Source organism: Oryzias melastigma, linkage group LG13 (genome assembly GCF_002922805.2).
Source record: "Oryzias melastigma strain HK-1 linkage group LG13, ASM292280v2, whole genome shotgun sequence".
NCBI classification, from domain to species: Eukaryota; Metazoa; Chordata; class Actinopteri; order Beloniformes; family Adrianichthyidae; genus Oryzias; species Oryzias melastigma.
This window is the reverse complement of record NC_050524.1, coordinates 32,684,869-32,690,707: the sequence shown is the minus strand read 5'-3', so window position 1 is coordinate 32,690,707 and position 5,839 is coordinate 32,684,869. Positions and strand designations below refer to the sequence as shown.

Sequence of the window (5,839 nt, the reverse complement as noted above, 5' to 3'; positions counted from 1 at the left end):
TGGATGATGAAACTGGAACTTTTATTGTTCCCATGTTCATATTCCAAGATTTTTTGGAGAAACCTCAGAAATTGGAATAATCTTTAACTTTACATTCACCCTTTTTGTGCCTCAGACGTATTAACATTTATAGAAAATTTATTTCCAAATAGTAATATTAATTTACTAAGTAAGAAATGTAGTATTCATTGTTATTGGAAAGATTGTAAACGTCCTGTTTTATAAACAGATTCAAAACATATGATTTCTCAATAAAAAACATGAAATCCTCAAAAACTGTCCAAATAACCTTTCAACAAATCTGTTTGGTTATTGTTTCCTTCCTTTTTTATGTCTTTATTTTCATTCTTACTGTAGTTAACATCTTATTTTCCAAAGATTTCTAAAGTATTTTGACCCCAGCTGCTCCTTTTGCATCAATCCTATTAAAACCTCAACCCGTTTGTTTTAGAAATGTTCTCAATGTTTTATCTCAATGTATTGATAAATGTAAATATACAAATGACAAACATTTGACCATTTTCTTTGAGGAATTAAAACATATAATTAATCTAATAGCTGAGAATTTCATGCCTTTCAAAGACTGAAACATATTTATAAATAATGATTTGAACAATTGGTGAAACTTTTTTCTCTCCATTTTTTTAAGTTTGTGATTAATAGAAGGCTCTGTAGTTTTTCTTTGTTTTCTTTTTTGCTAATTTCATGTTGAACTAAACATTTTTAGTAATTCAAATGAATAAACTTTAGAACATCTGGTGTTCCATGTCAATATCACACAGGTGTAAAAACCACCCGTGTGAAGCGCTGATGCTGATTGGCTGAGGCGACCTCTGAAGGAGGAGACAAAAGTGACTGAGCTGTTAGCATTCTTGGATCATATCTTTGGTTCCTGTTTTTGTTCATGTTATGTCATAATCATCTGCTAGAGTTATGTTACAGTGGATTATGAAATGTTCAATAAAAATGCAGGAAATAAATTATTAACAATTTATTTAGACAAAAGTGACAGCAGTAGTGTTTGTGGCGGTGGGGGGGGGGGAGTCTCTCTGAATCAAATGTCTTCACTGCTCCTCTCTTCCTGTTGCCGACACATCCTGTAAAACATGAAAATGATTCAGAGATAAGAAAAGACTCCAGACTGTTTGGATCTCATGAAAATCCTAAAGATTAAGGAAACAATGACTTCACTCCTTCTGCTCTGATGGAGTTTAGTATGATAGCAATGACTGATTCAGTTACAGCAACACCTAAAGAAAATGAAGAATAAATCACTGACCTCCACATTAAAACACCTGCCAGCATCAGCATTAATAGAAGATTTGATTAACACATTAAATGAAGATTGCTACCATGTATATAAACCTGCACTGAGCTGAATAGTCTCTACATTAACATTGTGTGATCACAATCACATTCTACTAATGTTGTAATTGTTGACCCCCCGCCTCACCTGTCTGACTGGACTTCAGGTGTGGAGGTGGTCGTCTCTGGAACCTGAAGATCAGCTGCAGAGTTCCTGCAGAAGCAGCAATGCCTCTTCTGTCCAGAAACTGAATCTCCGTCCATGTCCAAGAGAGAAAGGCCGGTGTGAATGGACTCTACTCTGCTGCTGTCTTAGTACGTTCACTCGGGTTATTGGGACTACAGTAAACAGCTTTGATGAAAACGAAAATGCTGAAAACTTACTGAAGTCGTTGTCATGGTTTCACAAGGCCAGAAGGGCCCACGTGCTGGAAACATGTCTGTGTGTGAGGAAGTGATTTATTTAGAGATGGGGATGAATCTGGAGTCAGCGTGCAGTCAGGGGGGGTGGGGAGAGATGGAGAACCAAGAGAGGAGAGGCTGCACCGGGGTTTGCAGAAGGTGTCCAAGGCTTGGGGAGGTTCCTTTGTCCTTCTGGAGGACACGGTGAGCAGGTAGAACCGAGTCTGTAGCTGTGAGGCAGCTGAGTGGAGAGGTCCAGAGATGGTTGGTTGTTGGTACTCGTGGTTGAAGGATTCTGCAGACAGGAAACAGTTCATGAGCAGAGTACTGGAGGGTGAGGAGAACCTTAGAGTTTAACATGAATATCAGAGACACTGCAGGTACAATATCTAAAGGTAGACAACGATCTGTCGATGAACACTGGAAGCTGCAGAGCTTCAATGCTGAACAGCTGAGATGATGAGGTGAGCACCGACTCCTGCTGGAACACCAGAGACCCTCCACAGCTGTAAGCACCGGGGAGACCTGCATGGACCAGACAGTAGTTTAGGAATTCAGACCTTCAGACACAGAGAAACCGAGAGAGCGGAGAACTATATAGAAAAACAAGTTACTGGAAAGATATTTCTTGCCCCTTTTTTAATTTTATTTAACTCTAACTCTCTTTAGTGGAGGAGTACATCAGTCCCCCTCCACCTCTCATGTGTCTGTGTGTTCACAAACACAGTAAGACTGTGAGGAAAATGTTCTTCACCTTAAAAATAAACGCTGGAGACGATCACATCACTAGAAAAGCATAAACACCTCTCAGAAGGTCATGGCAGGTTTTGTGGACAGTCACAAGCAAAACCAGCCAACATTAGTCTGAACTAGAGCGGTGATTGTGGATGAGACTGATGTGATGAAGTATAAACAGCTTTAAGGAAAGAAAATAGAATCTTTATCACAACGGAAGACTGGGACTGGTTTTTTGGTGGAACTTTCTGAGGAAACTTACTTCACTTAATGTCATTTCAGATGAGGTGGTGATGCACAGAGCTTATAGTAAAGTAAAATACATTTATTTTAACATGCTGAAACGTTATACTCAAGTAACAGGAAGAAAATACTCACATCAGCATGAAATGCTGCAGCAGCTGCCTGACATCTGCTGAGAAAAGAACTGAAAAAGAAAACAGGAGAACTTAAATAAAGAGAGCTGACGTGAACCTGATAGTTTTTAATTATATTATTATATATTCAATGAGCTTCAGAAGTTTGTATTAACACACCTGAAGGTCTCCTCCAGTTCTCCAGACAGGGTCAAAGATTCTCCTGGTACTGCAGAGAATACAAATAACACACAAATCAAATGTTTGCCAGTCAAAATAGATAAATAAATAAAGTATTCTGAGATGTGGCTCTATGTTGAACCTTTAAATCTGTTAACATGGTTCCATGTTGAACCTTTCAGCCTGAGAACCTAACAGGCTACTGTTAGACAGTCTATCCAAAGAACACACTTGTCCTTGAACAAGGTCAGAGCAACTTTTCATTTCTGTAGCATCAACCTAAATATTGTTCTGTAGAGATCATCACCAAAACCATCAGGGTGAAGTGAGTCCAGAAAGAGTTTCTGTTTCTCAGCTATAAATATTGTCTGAATAGAGATGTTATCATCATCCTCCACAAAACACGACACATCAACCTCTCCTTTTCTTCTCTATCCTGTTAAAAACACAGAGTGAGAAAGACCGAGGACACTCACACAAAGCAGGTAGAGATCAGCTGGACCTGTCTGTCTGCTCTAAGCTGGAAACATCAGCATGACCTCTGACCTGAAGGTTTCCTACATTGATACTAATTAGTAAACATGCACACAGACACACACATGCACACACACCCCAACACACACACATGCACACACACATGCACACACACACATGGACATAGACACATACTCACATGCACACACAGGAGAAAAAACAAAACAAAAAACGATCAAAATAGTACCAGCAGGAGCGCAGTAGGTCAACTTGGAGATCCTTCCAGGTGGTCATAAAGCCAGTAAAGGTCAGAAATGTAGACATTTTTCTCCTAAAGGAAACAGAAACACACAGACATTAACACCATCATGTCTATAACCAGAGAAAAGATGCACCAGAATGACTAATGACATGTCTGTGCAGCTTTCCTCACAGCTATTAGACAAACATTCTCAATCTGAAATAACAAATCTTCAAATCTTGTGTCACATGATATTTTCTTTACAGTATTTTGGACTAAGAATACTTACGGTGGATTCCATCCATTTTACTATATTCAGGCCCTAAAAGTCTTCACGGTTGAGCAGATATCATCCTCCTTCACTATGAGCTCTCCTGGAGGACGGTTTTTGTCCAGGACATAAACAGAAAATTTCATGTGTTTATCATATCAACCATAGAGAAAATAATTTAAATTTTAGATTAAATGGTAATTACAAACTAAATGTAATGTTATTTCTCCTGCCTCAGCAATTATGAAACCATCAACAACTTTAACATTTACTGTGACAGTACAGAAATGTGTCTGTAGAACTTGTAGATTTTACACAACTACAACATTTTTACTAACACGTTTTCCTTTGCTCTTGATTCACAACTATTTCAATCATTAAATATTAAAAAACATAATTTTAATCCTCATTTCTTCTTATGTCCTCCATGATCATCAGGAAAATTCTACAAGTAAATACTAAAACTAACAAACAAAACACGTTTTGGGGTCTTTATGTAAACAAATATGATAACGTTGTATTTATGAAATGTATGAACTGTTTAAATTAGCAACGAAGGAGAAATGTCAAGGACTTAAACTAAGTCGTATTTACCTTTTAGTTTGTAACTGAAGTCATCCTTTGAACGTGGTAACTCTGTTGAAGGATTGATCCGTTTATGGATTAGTAGCAACTGTGGCGATCAGCTGTTAAATATATATATATTATATATAATATATATATATTATATATATTATAATATTATAATATATATATATATATATATATATATATACAGTTTTCGGATCTCTGTTTCGGCTACCCGATCACCCAACTGCGGGGGTGTCGGGTAGCGTCTCGAAGTACCTCAAGACGCGGGGGCGGCGGCAGGTCACGTGATCCTGCCTCTCTGACAGGACCCGGACGCACGGGAGCCTTGCGCCCCACGTTTCGGCTCATAACTCCAGAATGACACAGAATTTCCGACTGAAACTTTCAGAGAACCTAAGCAGGGATCTCCCCGATTGAACCGAGCCATTGTTTGGGCCCGATTCGGCCGGGAAATACGTTTCGAAGCGTTGCCTAGCAACCAACCAAAACACAAGTTTAGCCCCATCAAATCCACAGCAGCCCTTGCAGGGCTTCAAAAAAATCACAGTTGGTAGACACACAGGGAGCTAACTAGACCCTGGAGGTGTTTTGATGAAAAACGGACAGATAGATGGGGGAAAAAATAAATTAATTAAAATATCACATCTGAGATAAGCAATGCGCTGGACTTGATCTCAGGTCCCCAGGGTGAAAAACGGCTGCCATACCGCTGAGCCACCGCAGAGACACTCAGAGAACTGCGCGGAGCCTGTATACATGCACGCCTATCCAGTGGCGGTTTAAGGCACGGGCAATACGGGCAGCTGCCCGGGGCACCGATTCAAAGGGGGCGGCATCTCACCGCTGGGAGGAAAAAATGATCGTCTACTACCTGTCATGTTTTGACCGGCCTGAAATCAGCGAATTAGCGCCTCTGCTGGTGCAGGCGCCCCTGTCCGCTGAGCAGGAAAGGGAAAGGTGTTTAGAGAGAGGGAGGGGCGGAGGGACAGTTCAGCTGCGGGTCTCTCCTAAACCAAGAAGACGGATGAGGAAGGAGGGCGGGGTCTACTTTGTAGAATGTTTTATTTTTAAGTCAGTCATAACATAACATTCTATAACCCATGTTTCAATATAGGCGGACCTGTAAATTAACAACCTCCAAACGTGGGTTAAACTTTATTTGGCGGTCAGAAAAGCTCTTTGACTTTGACAGGTGGGTCTCTGTTCTTCATCTCTGAGGCTCAAACACAACAGGATGGAGTCTGCTTCTCCTCCACTGTTGATCACCACAAACATCCATCCCAG

The 5,839-nt window shown here is 40.0% G+C and overlaps 2 long non-coding RNA genes across 3 annotated transcripts; both read right to left on the bottom strand.

The window, feature by feature from the left end:
* Positions 1 to 675: 675 nt before the first annotated feature.
* Positions 676 to 1,571, bottom strand: LOC118599548. The gene is made up of 2 exons (XR_004948945.1): positions 1,454 to 1,571; positions 676 to 1,097 (listed from the first exon to the last, which is right to left on the bottom strand). It is a non-coding gene; the product is annotated as an uncharacterized LOC118599548 (long non-coding RNA).
* A 526-nt stretch (positions 1,572 to 2,097) lies between these two features.
* On the bottom strand, positions 2,098 to 3,618 carry LOC118599547. Of its 2 annotated transcripts, XR_004948944.1 has the most exons (4): positions 3,455 to 3,618; positions 2,979 to 3,027; positions 2,821 to 2,869; positions 2,098 to 2,232 (listed from the first exon to the last, which is right to left on the bottom strand). It is a non-coding gene; the product is annotated as an uncharacterized LOC118599547 (long non-coding RNA). The 2 variants fall into 2 exon arrangements; XR_004948943.1 differs by having other exon boundaries at positions 2,979 to 3,617.
* Between the last annotated feature and the right edge of the window lie 2,221 nt (positions 3,619 to 5,839).